We start from the raw sequence: 15,004 nt of genomic DNA on the forward strand, positions 1-15,004 counted from the left end.
TGGACGGATCTTGTAGGAGCATTAGAACATCCTTTAGGAATCACTAGGACATCCTGTAGGATGACCTGTAGTGGCCTGTTTTGAGGCTGAATTGTGGAAAAAGCATCTAGGAAGATAGGAGAAGACCCCTACTTGCCTCCCAAGTCACCTGATCTTTCACCACCATCTCTAACCCACCTACCACATCACCAAGAGGATTTAGCATTCATATTTTTCACACAAAAAAAAGACAAAAAGGAAAAGAGTTATTGTGTTCATTTACATGCACAACAATAGAGTGTTCAGTTATTCCAGATTGCATGGAAAGGATAGTATGATTACACACATGTTAAATTAGCATTATTTTGAAGCAAAGCCTCATATAAATTAGTTATAAGAGTGGTGTGTTTAAGCATTTGATTTCAGTCTTTCCTTATTACAGTAGACAAGATTTCAGTTAGTGCAAAATTTCCCCTTTCCTCATTGGTAATCAATCTTCTTCTAAATCAATAGAAGGTTGGATTGAGAAACCATAGTGGTCCATCTCCAGCTTAGTAGTGACAAAGAGTGGACCCATCACATCTGCTTGTGTATACATCATTGTTACCACCAAGTTTGTACGAACCCTGGGTTGATAGAGTAAAGTTGGTAGCCCCAGGAGTTGCAGCGTTCTTACTACAATACCGATGCTCATCAATGACATGTCTCAATATAAGAAGGCAAGAAGTTGCATCATCATTACATCTTATCTCATAGAATAATAATAATGCACAAACAAAGGTAGGGGAGATCAATCCTCAAACCCTACTAGTCTCCAAGTCAAATCTCATGACTTTCATCTAATCTATATGAACAAGACATACATCTCATCACATCCTGTCTTAAATTGATTCCTTTGATCATCAACTAAACAATGATGTATTAATCTAAAGAAGAATAATCATCATAGGGGAGCCCAACTACCACCCTATATTTAATGAAAATAGGCAGGATATGACTCACCATGGAAGGCAAGGATCACAACTATCTTATCTCAAGATAATAGGCAGGATACGACTTACCATGGAAGGTAAGGATCCCAACTATCCTATTGTCCACTATTCTTCCTAGCTCGACCCTTAAGAGTCAAGTGGTATAGCACTTGCATCCCAAGACTTGAGGGAGATCGACTTACCATGTTAGGTAAGGATCACACCCTATCTCAAGTCGCCTTGACCCATTGGCCAGATGGGGAGGACCAATCCCAACAAGCCCAACTTATGGGTGGGATTCCAACTGGGGTATACTCTGCCAAGTTCCAGACTTGATGGTAGGGGGAGATACCCACTTGTCATAAATGAAAATAGGTGAGATTGACTTACCACAGGGGTAAGGATTACACCCCATCCTATTGTCCAGAGTTCCCTCAACCCCGAGAGCCATTATTGCTCCATTCCTCACCCTAGGAGATCAACAAGGGGGAAATATAATATCAATATTCTCGATCAGCTGAGACCCTTACCCAAGAGGGTCACATCTATAAGTCCAAGCTTGTAACAACCCTGGTGAAAATTCCATGTAATAAAAGTAAATAAAGGAAAAAATAGTAACCACAGTTGATGGGACACTTATTCCAAGCTGAATGTTGGGCAAGACATCCTATGGGGTGTTCCTTTGGTTGTTTATGGCTAAGGAAATTGGAAAAGGCAATGGCTAAGGCTTTGGAAAGGCAAAATGACATTTTTTGGCACATTTATTTATGAAAATAATGGAAATTAGGAGAAAAGGGAGGTGAAAGGTCACAAGTTGCATGTGAGGAGGAAAATGAAGGAAAATAATGGAAAATGAAGAAAATAGAGGCCTTATTCATAAAAAGGTTTATGAGGATCAGTTGGTAACTTTTTGTAAGTTTAGTTTTGGAGCTCTATCATTATTCTCTCTCTCTCTCTCTCTCTCTCACACACACATACACACACACACACTTGGACACTTAAAGTTTTCTTGGAGCATATTGGCATTGGATCAAGAAAGGCAAGAAAGGAAGAGGAAGCAAAGATAAAGCAGGGAAAGGCAGGATCAAGTAGTTACAATAGTATTCATTGTAGGTATAAATTTGCATGTGTATTTTCCTTGCTAGATTTGGCATGCATGGTATTACATGTGTTTCTTTTCTATCATGGCATGGGTTTTTCCAGGTGTAACATTATTTTCAGCCTAGCCTTTCCATTTCTAGATAGCCATGGTGTAATGGGGTTCTCATGTTTTGGTTGAGCTAGATTTCCGGATGGATTCAAAGCTGAGTGGGGTGGATCTCTAAATAATAGTGCACATGGCCTAGTGGTCCCTGAACCGAACTATGGATCACGGTAAAGCCATTGGCCTAGTAACCCCTGAGCAAGACTATGGGTTGCGGTAAAGCCAATATTATGTTGCCTCGGTGGGCCTGTTGTCTTAGTGGGTCCTGACCCAGGTTTAGAGTTAGTTGCGCCAAACAAAACCCTACACTACTGTCCCTTTTGGCATCAATCTGTGTAGCTCGGACTGAAATTTCACCCGAAGAAGTATGGGGGGATGCTGGAACCAAGTTTTTGCATCCAGAGATCAATGTGATGTCTTTCTATGACCTAAATCTACCTTCGCGCCGATCTCTAAGCCCTTATGGCTTAGCACTGTAACTTCCCTCAATCGGCCTCTAGACCTCCACGAAGGTCTACGACTGGCTTTTGTCACACACCAATACATCATTATTTTATAAAGACATCATTCCATCACATCACATATCGCAATCATACATAACGGAAGTAAAGAGATAAAACACAAGAATTTCTACAATAGTATTCTTTGTTGATCTTCAGTATAGGTTTACATACTCAATAATTCCCTGCGCACTCAGTTGCAGGGGTCCACGCACTCAGCTGCGAACACTACTCTAGGCCTCTGCGCACTCAGCTGCAGAGTCTTTCCTCTTACTTTCCTGTGCTAACTCTCTAGACTCCTTCTGTCGTACCCATAGACAAAATACTTCTATCTCCTCTTATCTGCCTTAGACTCTCTAAGACACACCTATTTATACAATCCCATGGTCTGCGGACCATGGGTAGATCTTCAAAAACCGACTCAAGTTTACATGAATGAGGATAAAAACCCTTTTTGACTCTTAACTAACTCTGTGCTCTACGTCCACAATTTGCGGAGACTTTACATCTTTTTACATCAAAACTTAGGCTTTTTCCCCAAAACTGACCCGGGGGACCCCATCCCAATAGGCCCCCAACACAAAGGTCGTGACTCACCCTTGAGTCACTGGGCTGGCTCAGTGATCTTGCTGCAAAGATACACCAGCTCCACCTGCACAACTTCTACTTCAGTCGTGCTCTACATGGTTTCCTGCTTCACCGTTCGACCATTTGCTCTGTAGCTGGTCCTTCGTCGACTCGCTTGATCTTCTACTGGGTAAGTTGTAAGTTCATCATTTTTTCCTGAATGTTGGCTGAGACTAGGTAGGCTTCGTCTGACAAAGGACCCAACTGTGCCTTAAGCATTGCCTCTTTTTTCTATGCTGCTTCCACCTGTGTAAGGAGATGCTTTGCCTCCTGCAACTTGGCGAGTCGCTGCACTGTAGCAATGGAGCGCGTCGTCGCCCTCACTTTTTTGTACTACTATTGGATCTCGTCGATCTCTGTACTCAATATCTGTAGGGTGGGATCTTCCTACAGGGTCGTCAACACTTCCATGGCATGTTCAAACAAAGTAGTGCAGTCAACAATCGTGGCATCCACACTGGCTATCCCTTCCTTGATGGTAGCGCTGCGTTGTTCCCTAACCTCGGACGAAGTCGAAGGCTGTGACTTGAGTTCCAGGTCTGTGATTTTCATATTGAGTTATAATTGAACTCTAGCCACATCTGCCTTTGCATCACAGACGCCCGCAGCGAGTTTCCGAATCTTGGCCTCTAATTGTGCTTCCTCAAGGATGTGCAACTCCGCACTGTTCGGCACACCTCTGCAACTGCTACCACCAACTGGGCATTCTGCACCTGGATTGCATCCCTTTCCTTCAAGGCCTCTGTCTTCTCGATGAACATTTGTTCATTGTTCACCATGTACTCACTGATTAAACTGAGAGCGCGCTGCTCCCGCACTCTCAATTCTGTTGTCACACCTGTCTGCAGCACGTGAGGCCAATGTTCTTGAGGGTACTAACAATGATCTTTTCATCTGCCGATTTCGCTCTCAGGGACCCTTTTGGTAGCGTAACGATCCGGAGGTCCACTGTCCTCACCAGCTCGGCAGCTTGACTTGTCCCTGGTGCCAGGTTCATTTGTGCGGTGCTAACCTATCCTGCGCCCACCTGTATTTTGTTGGTTTGGATATGTAGTTCGCGTAGATCCTTATGAATATTACCTAATGAATACATGTGTTGTTGCTCAAATTGCTGCAACAGTTCAGAGTTAGTGTCGCACATTTTATCCTCGATCTTGTCGAGATCTCCCTATGTCGGCGTAATGGGGTCCATCAAGGGTTTAGTCGCCTTTGTATTCTTTCGGGACCCCTCCTGTTGTTGTTCCCTACGCTTCCTTACCCGAAATGGGGTTCTCTGCCCCTCGTCGCCTCCACCGCCTTGCGCCAACTGCTCTTCTTCCTTGGTTTCAAGTGAAGGAGATTTACCGCTTTGTTCTGATACGCGTTGTTCATGTTCGACCTACTCCTTTACAGCGCACTCCTTTTCCATTCGGGCCTTCTCTTCGGCCTCCTTTTTTTGCTACATGGCCAATTTCTGCACCGCTTGTTTCGCTGCATCCTTCCGCTTTTTCTCTGTGGAACTTCCTGGGCCTTTGCTGGTACCTGCAACCAAATCAGACAGAGTATGCCAATCTGTTGGCCAACACTTGATTACTTCTTGAATGGCATCATCGGTAACTAGATATGGTAGATCAAACCACTTCTGTTGTAGGTCCTTTCGCGCACGGATGTAAACGCGGTGGAAGTATGCCTTGAACTCAGCATATTCAAACAGTTGTTCGTACATAGTTAGAGACAATCGTGGGAGTTGGTTGATGGCCATGCGGAAGCTCGACTCCATCAATACCCAGAAAAATTTTGTTTTAGTGACCCATGTGGGATCCTTCGTGGTCCATAGGGATGTAAAGTGTGCATCTTCCGACAATCTGGCCTCCATGATAGGAAACTTGTTGTCCTCCGATAGATCCCAAGAAACCAGCACAATGGAGAGCAACAACCACACGTAGTGGAAGGTCTTGCTCTCATCCTGGACCTCATGACAATTTGCAAGGAACTCACTACATAAGTAGTGCAACCATTTAAACAGCACGCCCTTCGCACATTGTGCGGCTAACGAGATCACAGGCACTGGAATATCGTCAGCACGACACTTCCATGTAACCTTATCGACTAGTATCTGGCTGGCAATGTTTATAGTGGGATCGTTGATGGATGTTATGGAGTACCCACGTGGCTTCTTGATAAGCTCGAATTTCTTCTTCATTCGCTCTACCAAGTCTCTCTCACTTGTCTTTCCTCCAAACTCCTTGGTTGATTCAGACCTTCATGAGGCAGGTGCGTGATCCTGCTTATGAGAATATCCGTGATGGGGATGGTCGCGCCAAGCCATAAGCACCCATCCTGTAGCAGAGTAAGCAGCTGTTGTATACAGGTGGTATTAATGTTGGAGTGGTGGTAGTGGGGCACCCATAGTAGGTTCAACAATCTGAATTTCTCTACTCCGCAGATCCATTCAACTGACTCTAACTCAGTGACACCTGAGTCTTTGTAATACACCCGCCTCATATAATTCTCTGTCACGAGGTGGGGGAACCTCTCATGGTCAGCCAGGTCCCAATATTCCATCTTTAAAAGGGGAACGTGCGCCAAGCGCAGACCTTCAAAGGTTATCTTCTCTGGCAACAGGGGCATGTGAATGACAAATTTCTCTGAGTCTGGGTCCTTAGTGACCTTCATCTTCCCTTTACGTGGAGGGATGTATTCTGGCAACTTAGTGATGGGCTCGTGCCCTCTACATCTATATCTTCAGCGCCCTCTTCGGCCTCCAAATCTACAACCTTCTCAGGTTTCTTATCCTTCTTATGCGTTTGGACATCAGAATGCTTCCGAGATGACTCGCGCATTGGCACCGGCCTCTTTTGTTTGTCTTTCTTCAGCTTCTGGGTCTCTCTCAAAGGTGTAGGCTTCGGCCTAGGTGACCTCGACGCTATAGGCACAAGAGCAGGAGCCTCCATGCTCACAACCTTTGGAGCAGCTCCTTCATAGGCTATAGTTCCTCCAGTGCCTGCAATCTCAACGGGACCTGGTCTTGACATGATGTTGCAAATGAATTTATTGTCTAAATCATGCAATTTATCGAACACGGGGCTTGCGATCAAAGCTTCAAAGAACTCATGATTCATAAGCGATGGACAACACAACTTAAAAATTCTAACGGTGCAAAGTGTTCTCTGCTGGACTGGCACGCATAATTTATAGGGGAATTTGAATTCAAATCCGATCGTTCCCCAAAAAACTCATCCATTAATGTTGATTTGGCGGAAGATCTCCAAATATTTCAGCCTTAAATTCCTTCCACCCGCTCCTCTGAACCGTCTCTTGGTTGTCAAATCATGAACAGTGACTCTAATGGTCATTTTCTAGTTGTGCTTCATGGTATCTCCCTCCATAACGCAACTCCCTTCATGTGGCTTCTGGTATTGTGACATCACCATGCTTCGCGCAGCCCCCCTGTCGCGTAGTCCCCAAACCAGGCAGTGTAGTTTATAGTCTCGCGCTCCCATACAGCTACCTGGAGCACTAAGGCTGTTCGACCACCATATAGTCATTAAGCCAGATCTCCTGTATACGGCTTCAACTAGCTCCCATTCACCCTTCCCGGGAAAGGTTCTCCGTTTAGCTTTGTGAGCTGAACCGCGCCCCCATCTGTGATTTATTTGATGACATATGGCCCCAACCAATGCATCTACAACTTTCCTAGAAACTTAGCAAACTTACTATCATATAATAATACAAAATCATTTACCTTGAATGTGTGCAACTTGATGTGTCGATCATGCCATGCATTTTCACGTTCCTTCTGTACTTGCTGATGCAATCCAGCCAATAATCTGTCCTCTTCGAGCTCCATCAACTGCGCGAGCCATTCTTCCAAGGCTCCACGGTCTGCCATCCCTGTGAAAGTTTCTATGCGTAGACTAGGCATGATATATTCCATAGGCATCACATCTTCTATGCCATAGACCAACTGGAAAGGTGTTTGACCTATTAGTTTTTTGCTAGTAGTCGTGTACACCCATAATACCACCAATACATGCACGTCCCAATCATTCCATTGTTCGTTGCAAATATTTGTAAGCGCATTCTACAATATCTTATTGAAGGCCTCAAATGTTCCATTAGTCTGAGGATGATATGGTGTATTCTTCTGATGATAAACTTGGAACTCTTCGGTCAACGCGGTGATCGTTTCATTGAGGAAGTGCCTATCGCAATCACTCATCAACACTTTTGGGCAACAGATCCTCGTTAACACATACTCAAACAAGAATTTAGTTGTTGTAGCCCCTGTACAATCCTTCACAGGCTATGCCTCCGCCCATCTGGTCAAATACTCTGCTGCGGTGATGATATAGCACGCACCTATTTTCTCGCCTAGGGGTTGAATCGGTCCTACGAATTCAATTGTCCATTTCTCAAATGGCTGCAATGACACTTGAGGGTTAAGAGGTAGCTCATCCCTTCGCGATGGCCTACCCATTCTTTGACATGCATCACACATCCTACAATATGCTTTGGTATCCTTATGTAATGTATGCCACCACAAACCCACACGCAAAATCTTTTATGCTATTACTTTTCCTGCATAATTTCCTCCCTCAGCTCCTCCATGATATTCACAAGGATGTTATTTCGTTCAAAATCGAGCACATACCATCGGAGTATCTCGTCTGATCCCATCTTATACAAATGTCCTGCAATTACGGAGAAATCATCTGCACATACTACCAACTCTTTCTTTTGTTAATTAGTGTATCCCTTTGGAGCTAACCATGTGGTCAAAAAGTTGATAATATATGCAAAGTGGTTATCTACTACGCACACCATGAAGAGCAGCACGTCGGGCAGCCCTTCCTCCAAATTAGTAGGCTCCTCCCCCATTTCAATTCGCGACAAATGGTCAAGTCCTGCATTCAACCTTCCTGGCTTCACAATTACCTCAAAGTCATATTCTTGAAACAACAGTAGCCATCTGCATATCTTCCCCCCCAACACAGGCTTATTGACTAGGTACTTCAAGGCGGAGTGGTCTATGTACATCTTGAAATGTCCTCCCAACAGATAGTGTCTGAATTTTTGGAGCACATACACCATATCCAATCCCTTGCGCTCTGTCGTTAAGTAGTTCTTCTCAGCCTTTGATAATTTTTTGCTCGTAAAGGCTATAGGGTGATCCATCTCTCCTTTGTGAGCCTGTGTCAACGCTGCTTCCAACAGAATACATGAGGCATAAATGTGCACATGGAATTCCTTCTTCCAATCCAGAAAGACCAAGTTCGATGCGGTGACCATCTTTTCTTTCAATACATCTAGACTGCGCTGACATTCTTCATCCCAACAGAATGTAGCGTCCTTCTTTAATAGCTTCTCCATAGGTGCGGTAATCTGAGCATAAGCCTTAACGAACTTTCGATAATACCCATTATGGCCCAACATTGTGCGCAGCTGTTTGACACTCCTTGGGGCTTCCAAATTGACTTTTACTGCAAGATCGTTGCCTTAACCTCCTGTAGAGCCTCATCAATGCTTTCAAATTCGTCTTCAAAACTGAAGGTCATCAAAAAGCCTTCCCTTAAGATATCCCACTCCGCAGTGTCGTGGCAGAGCTCTGTTTCCAGATACCAATTCATAGGGATTATATTTAGAGTGTGACAGAATAAGTGCACCCACTCTGGCTACGGCTCTATTCCGTAGACTTTAGTCCACTTTGCTAAATGATCACGCGAATCATTCATCCCATCATATTTCTCAATTAACTACACTTTAGGATGACCAAATCGCATCCTCATCATCCTCATGTAATCACGTCGTTCTTCAAAGTTTTCCTTGTGCATGCCCTACCATCGAGTGGGATTAGTGCGTAGTGCCAAATCTAGCGCCTGAAAGTGATGATCCTGTTAGGCCAGGTAGTAACTCCACAAATTAATTCATGTTATTCCTTCAAGTAGGTCTTTATTATATACATGAGGGAGGCTGTTCACTTCATCTCCCAATGACTGTTCATATTTCTTATTATTTATTTACATCAATTGTATTTATTCACCCAATCCTGATGATTAGGTGTCAACATTCCCCCCCTTAATCTGAAGGGATGTTGGTGAGTCCAAGCATCATTCTGAAATGTTCAAGCTTTTCTCTTCCAAGCACTTTGGTGAAGATGTCTGCAATTTGCTCATTAGTGGAACAATGATGGAGATGGATTGTCTTGGCCTCAACATGATGTCGAATCAGATGATATTTAGTATTGATGTGCTTCGTTCGATCATGAAACTTTCAGTTCTTGGCCAACTTTATTGCAGAGGTATTTTCAATCATGAGTGGAGTTGATTGTACTTGTTTTACCTGCAAATCTTCAAGAATTTTCCTGAGCCACACAATTTCTTTTGTTGCCTCAGTTGCTGCCACGTATTCTGCTTCTATTGTGGAATCTGCTGGAACTGATTGTTTGCGTGATCTCCATAAGACAACTCCTGATCCAAGTCTCATAGCATATCCTGAAGTAGATACCCTGGTTCCTTTGTCTCCATCGAAGTCTGAATCAAAGTATCCAATCAAACTGAAGTCATCCACCTGCATATACTTGATTCTGAAGTCTTGAGTCCCCTTCAAGTACCTTAAAACTCTTTTTGTAGCAGACCAATGTCCTTCACAAGGCTTTTGCATAAACCTGGAGAGGATTCCAATAGAAAATGAAATGTTTGGTCTGGTAGTAGTTAGGTAGTTGAGACTTCTTACAAGCTATCTATACTTTGTTGCATCCTCAAATTCTTTTCCTTCAATAGATGTGAGCTTTAAGTTTTGTTCCATTGGAGTAGTAAGAGGATTGCATTCTTTCATGCCAAACCTGTTCAACAGATCTCCAATGTATTTCTTTTGAGAAAGAAATATGGACTTCGGATGTTGGGTTACTTCAATACCAAGATAGTAATGAACATAGCCCAAATCAGTCATTTCAAAACTTTTCCCCAATTCCTTCTTTATGGATGCAATGTAGCTTTCATTGCTCCCTGTCATCAAAAGATCATCTACATATACCACAAGATATACAACTTTTTTTCCAACTTTCTTGACAAATAGAGTTGCATCATCAAGATCATAATGTTTGAAATTGAGTTTCAGAAGATGCTAAGTTAGTTTTTCATACCAGGCTCGCGGTGCTTGTTTGAGGCCATACAAAGACTTCACAAGTTTGCATACTTTATGTTCATGTCCATTCACAGCAAATCCTTCAAGCTGGGACATAAAAACATTCTCTTTTAGATCTCCATTCGAGAAAGCAGTTTTTACATCCATTTGATGGACTTTCCAACCGTTCTCAGCTGCTAGGGCAAAGAGTGTCCGGATGGTAGCCCATTTTTCTATGGGGGCAAAATTCTCCTCGTAATCGACCCCTTCTTTTTGTGCAAAACCTTTTTCCATAAGCCTAGCTTTGTGCTTGTCAAGTGAGCCATCAACTTTATACTTATTCTTGTAGACCCACTTGCAGCCAATTGGTTTGGTTCCTAATGGAGGATCAACCAGCTTCTAAGTGTCGTTCTTTATGAGGGAATCATACTCCTTTTTCATTGCTTCTTTCCATTCATCATTAGAAGCAGCTTCTTTAAAGGAAGCTGGTTCAAAATCTGTAGACAAGTTCAATTCACAATCATAAGAAACATCCATATCAACAGGTGAATTAGAGTCATCTACATCACCTCCATTTTGCCGGTTTGAATTTCTAGTTCTTGTCTTTCCAACCTCATCGGGATGAACACTTTCAAGTGTCTTTGTCAGCCACTTTGGGGGACCTTTCTCAGATGGTCCAGGCTGCTTCGTTGATTGAGTTGGGGCTGAATCAAGATTGAGTCTCCCAATTCTATCAATCACATCACTTAAAGCATCATCCGTTGTTGGAGTTTCATGTGGGGGAGAGTGTTCTTCATAAGAAGATTCCACATGTTGATCTAGTATAGGAATCCCCCCTTCAAGATGTGGAATCTGATTATCAAATTCTTGAAATGATTTTGCATTTGTGAATCTATCCAAGCGATCAAGTTGCCGCTCGACAACATTGTCAGTTTTGGATGATTCAAGAAAAATTACATCTCTAGATACAACAAACTTTTTATTGACTTCATCATAGAGACGGTATGCTTTGGAGGTGTTTGAATACCCTAGGAAGATACACTTACGACTTCTTGCACCAAGTTTGTTTCTATGTACCTTTGGTATCAAGGCATAACAGGTGGAACCAAAGACCCTGAGATGCTTTACCAAAGGAACATACCCATACCACATTTCATATGGAGTCTTGTTTCTAATAGCATTAGATGGACATCTATTCTTTATATATGCAGCACATAGAACAGCATCAGCCCAAAACATTATCTTTACATTTTTGAAGAAGAGCATGGATCGTACCATATTTAAGATTGTCCTATTCATTCTTTCAGCTACACCATTCTGTTGGGGATTATAAGGTACAGTTGTTTGATGTTTGATCCAATGTTGGCGAAGATAGTTTTCAAATTCATTTGATGTGTATTCTTTTCCATTATCAGTGCGAATAGACCCAATATGACATTGTGCACCTGCCACCATTTTCAATCCATTTATGAAAGTTCTTGAATGTTTGAAAAGTATCAGATTTGTTCTTCAATAAATAAACCCAACACATTCTGGTGTAGTCATCAATAAATGTCATCATATATTTATTTCCATTTGCAAAAGGAACAGGCATTGGACCACATAAATCTGAATGAATGAGTTCAAGTTTTCTATGTGCTCTTGAATGTGAATCATGAAAGGATTGTTTGTTATGCTTTCTTAGAATGCAAGCATCACATCGCTTAAATTTCCTAGGAATTGTAGGCAAACCAACGACACCATTTTTTTTCAACGAGCAGAGGCTATCATAGTTCAAATGTCCAAATCTAGCATGCCATAATAAACTTGATGGAAGTGTACCTTCTTCATAATGAGAATTGTATGAGAAATGTTGTGCACGAGCAAAGGTACCTTGCAGCTTGAGAAGCCTTTCTTCTTCTATTCCCCTCGTGACAAGTGACTGGTCAGATGCTTTTCTCACCTCAAGCTTGCCATCAAACATATGAATGGAGTGACCTTGCTGGCGGATGTGGACCAAGGACAGCAAGTTTCTCTTGAGCTATGGGAGATATAGAACATGATGCATAAGAAAGTCTGAAAGACCAGGCAATTTAAGCCTGATTGTGCCAAGCCCTAATGGCTTGATTTTTTATTGGTCTGCAAAGTATACTGCTCCATCAAAATTGTCAGTAAATTCTTCAAAAAAAATCTTTTCTATGATTCATGTGACAAGTTGCTCTTGAATCAAGCAACCAATCATTTTTCCAAGAAGTAAGTGAAGCATTAAATAAATCTTCATCTACTCCAATATTACAGTGTGCCACAACATAGTGAGCAGATTCATGTGCTTTACCTTTGTCTGTGTCAATAGTTTTACCTTTCTATTGGTTTCTTTGCTGCTCAATTTTGTCCCAAGGTAACTTGCATGTAGAGGCATCATGTGATCCATTTCTTTTGCAGCATATGCAGTGCAAATCTGCCTTTCTCCTTGAGAGTGTCTGCCCCCCCTGCCTCTGAAATATCTTCCTCTTCCTCTTCGACCACCTCTTCCTCTGGCAGAATCTTGAGCAGGGTTCTTTTCTTTATGAGCAAGGCACACATCCTCTTCAGAAGATTCAGGGGTTGTCTTCTTTCCAAAAGCTTTCTCTCTTTCAGCAAATTTTTTCACAAGAGAGTCAAAGGTAATATCTTTGAGATTTCCATTTGCTTGCAATGACTCAAGATAATTGGAATAAGTAGGATAAAGTGCCTTGAGAAAAGTGATAAGAGGAATATCCAATTCAACCTTAGTGGATTTGATATCATGCATTATAGATTTTACTTCGGATGCAAGAGCAAGAGGGTCATTATTTTGTAATTCAAGAGTGAAGAGTTTAATCATGAGTTGAACAACTTCAAGTGCAGAATGTGAGTCATAGATTTCTTTCAGCTTTTGAAAGGCTTCAAAAGCAGTTGAAAATGGCAAAATATGGCGACTCACCTCTTCATTTATAGATGTTGCGATTAATGCATAAGCTTTGTTGTTCTTATTTTCCCAAATGGCGATCTCTTTGTCTGAGTTAGGTTGTTATGGTTCTTTGTCTCCGTCTCCAATGCACACTCCTTTCCACAACTCATTGAAAATGAGGGTGTGTTTTATCATGCAAGACCACTCAGGATAGTTCTCCTTGCCAGTGAGAACTATTCCCACCATGGATATGATTGAATGCATACTGTAACAAAAACTTCTGTTGCAAAAAAAATGATTCTGATAGAGGTATTAGAGCGGATATCAAAGTGCTTTTGAATACCCACTACGCTTCATTATAATACTCTCTTTCAATATAGTATTGTCATGAAAAAAACGTTGTCATAACTGTGATATGTGTAACACATTAAAAATCATATGTAGCATGGTAACACCATTTCAACATTGTAGTAGTATTGGAATAATAGACCAACAGCGCTATACTATCCGGTTTTAATACATCGGTGTATTTGAGAATGAGACAGCGTAGTGTAGAATAATGGAACGCATATATATATACCAGAACAGCAATATTCTTGGACAGCAGATGGCAGTCGACTCCTTCTCTCTGTACTATGCTGAGAGTCTGCGTTCAAAGGATGGCTCAGAACAGCAGTATTCTTGGACAGCGTTAAACACTTTCCAATGCGGATCTCCTTGCAGCTTTTCAGAGTTCTAAAGGAGCAACGTTAAACATATATGGGACAACGTTAATACCAGGAGACACATGCTTGCGTTAATACCATAAGTAGCGTGCAGTCAAACTCATAGTATCCAATCAATGGCAGCGTTAAACACCAGAGCAGCGTTAAAGCAAATGGATGTGGAAAATCAAATCGGAAAGTTGATGGTAGAACTATCACGCAGTCAGGATTATGAGATTGGAGATGGGACAACGGGGGTGGTTGTTACAACAGGTGCACTTTTGGAGCATGCAGAGCAGAAGGTTATGAAATGGCTTCAAAGTTAGCAGTAGAGCATTTTGGATCGCATTTCACAGAAGTTTGAGTTTAGCTTGAACAATATTGAATCTCTGGTGCAGATGTGTATGACTACACTCTCTTCAAAGATTGTTAATCGATGCAAGCATATGCTAGCTGAGATTGTTGTGCTAGCTTAGTCAAAGCAGTGCTTGCTGTTGCAGGTCGGACCAGAGAATATAAAACGTCTATGACACTGAAGCAGTGAGACAATGTTTGCAACAGGTCTCTTGATAGAGGACGCAGACAATATCAAAACGTATATGACACTGCTTGGGGTAGGCTTCAGGCAACCAGGCAGAAAACTGACACTCAGACATAAGGAGTTACACAAAAAAAACTAATTGCGGGAGCTGGCTCTGATACCATGTCAAGCTAGGTAGTAACTCCACAAATTAATTCATGTTATTCCTTCAGTTATGTCTTTATTATATACATGAGGGAGGTTGTTCACTCCATCTCCTGATGATTTTTCATATTTCTTATTATTTATTTACATCAATTGTATTTATTCACCCAATCCTGATGATTAGGTGTCAACAGATCCTCTGGGACTTCTCTTTTCAAAAGCATCCAAAAACTTATCTACATCGGTTAAACCATCGTAATAAGGTAAATTTCTTACCTCCAATAACACACAGCACAATGATTTAGTCATCATATTGCAACGT

This window comes from Pinus tabuliformis, chromosome J, assembly GCF_031772625.1.
Source record: "Pinus tabuliformis cultivar Carrire ecotype Pingquan chromosome J, CPIR1, whole genome shotgun sequence".
In the NCBI taxonomy this organism is placed as follows: Eukaryota; Viridiplantae; Streptophyta; class Pinopsida; order Pinales; family Pinaceae; genus Pinus; species Pinus tabuliformis.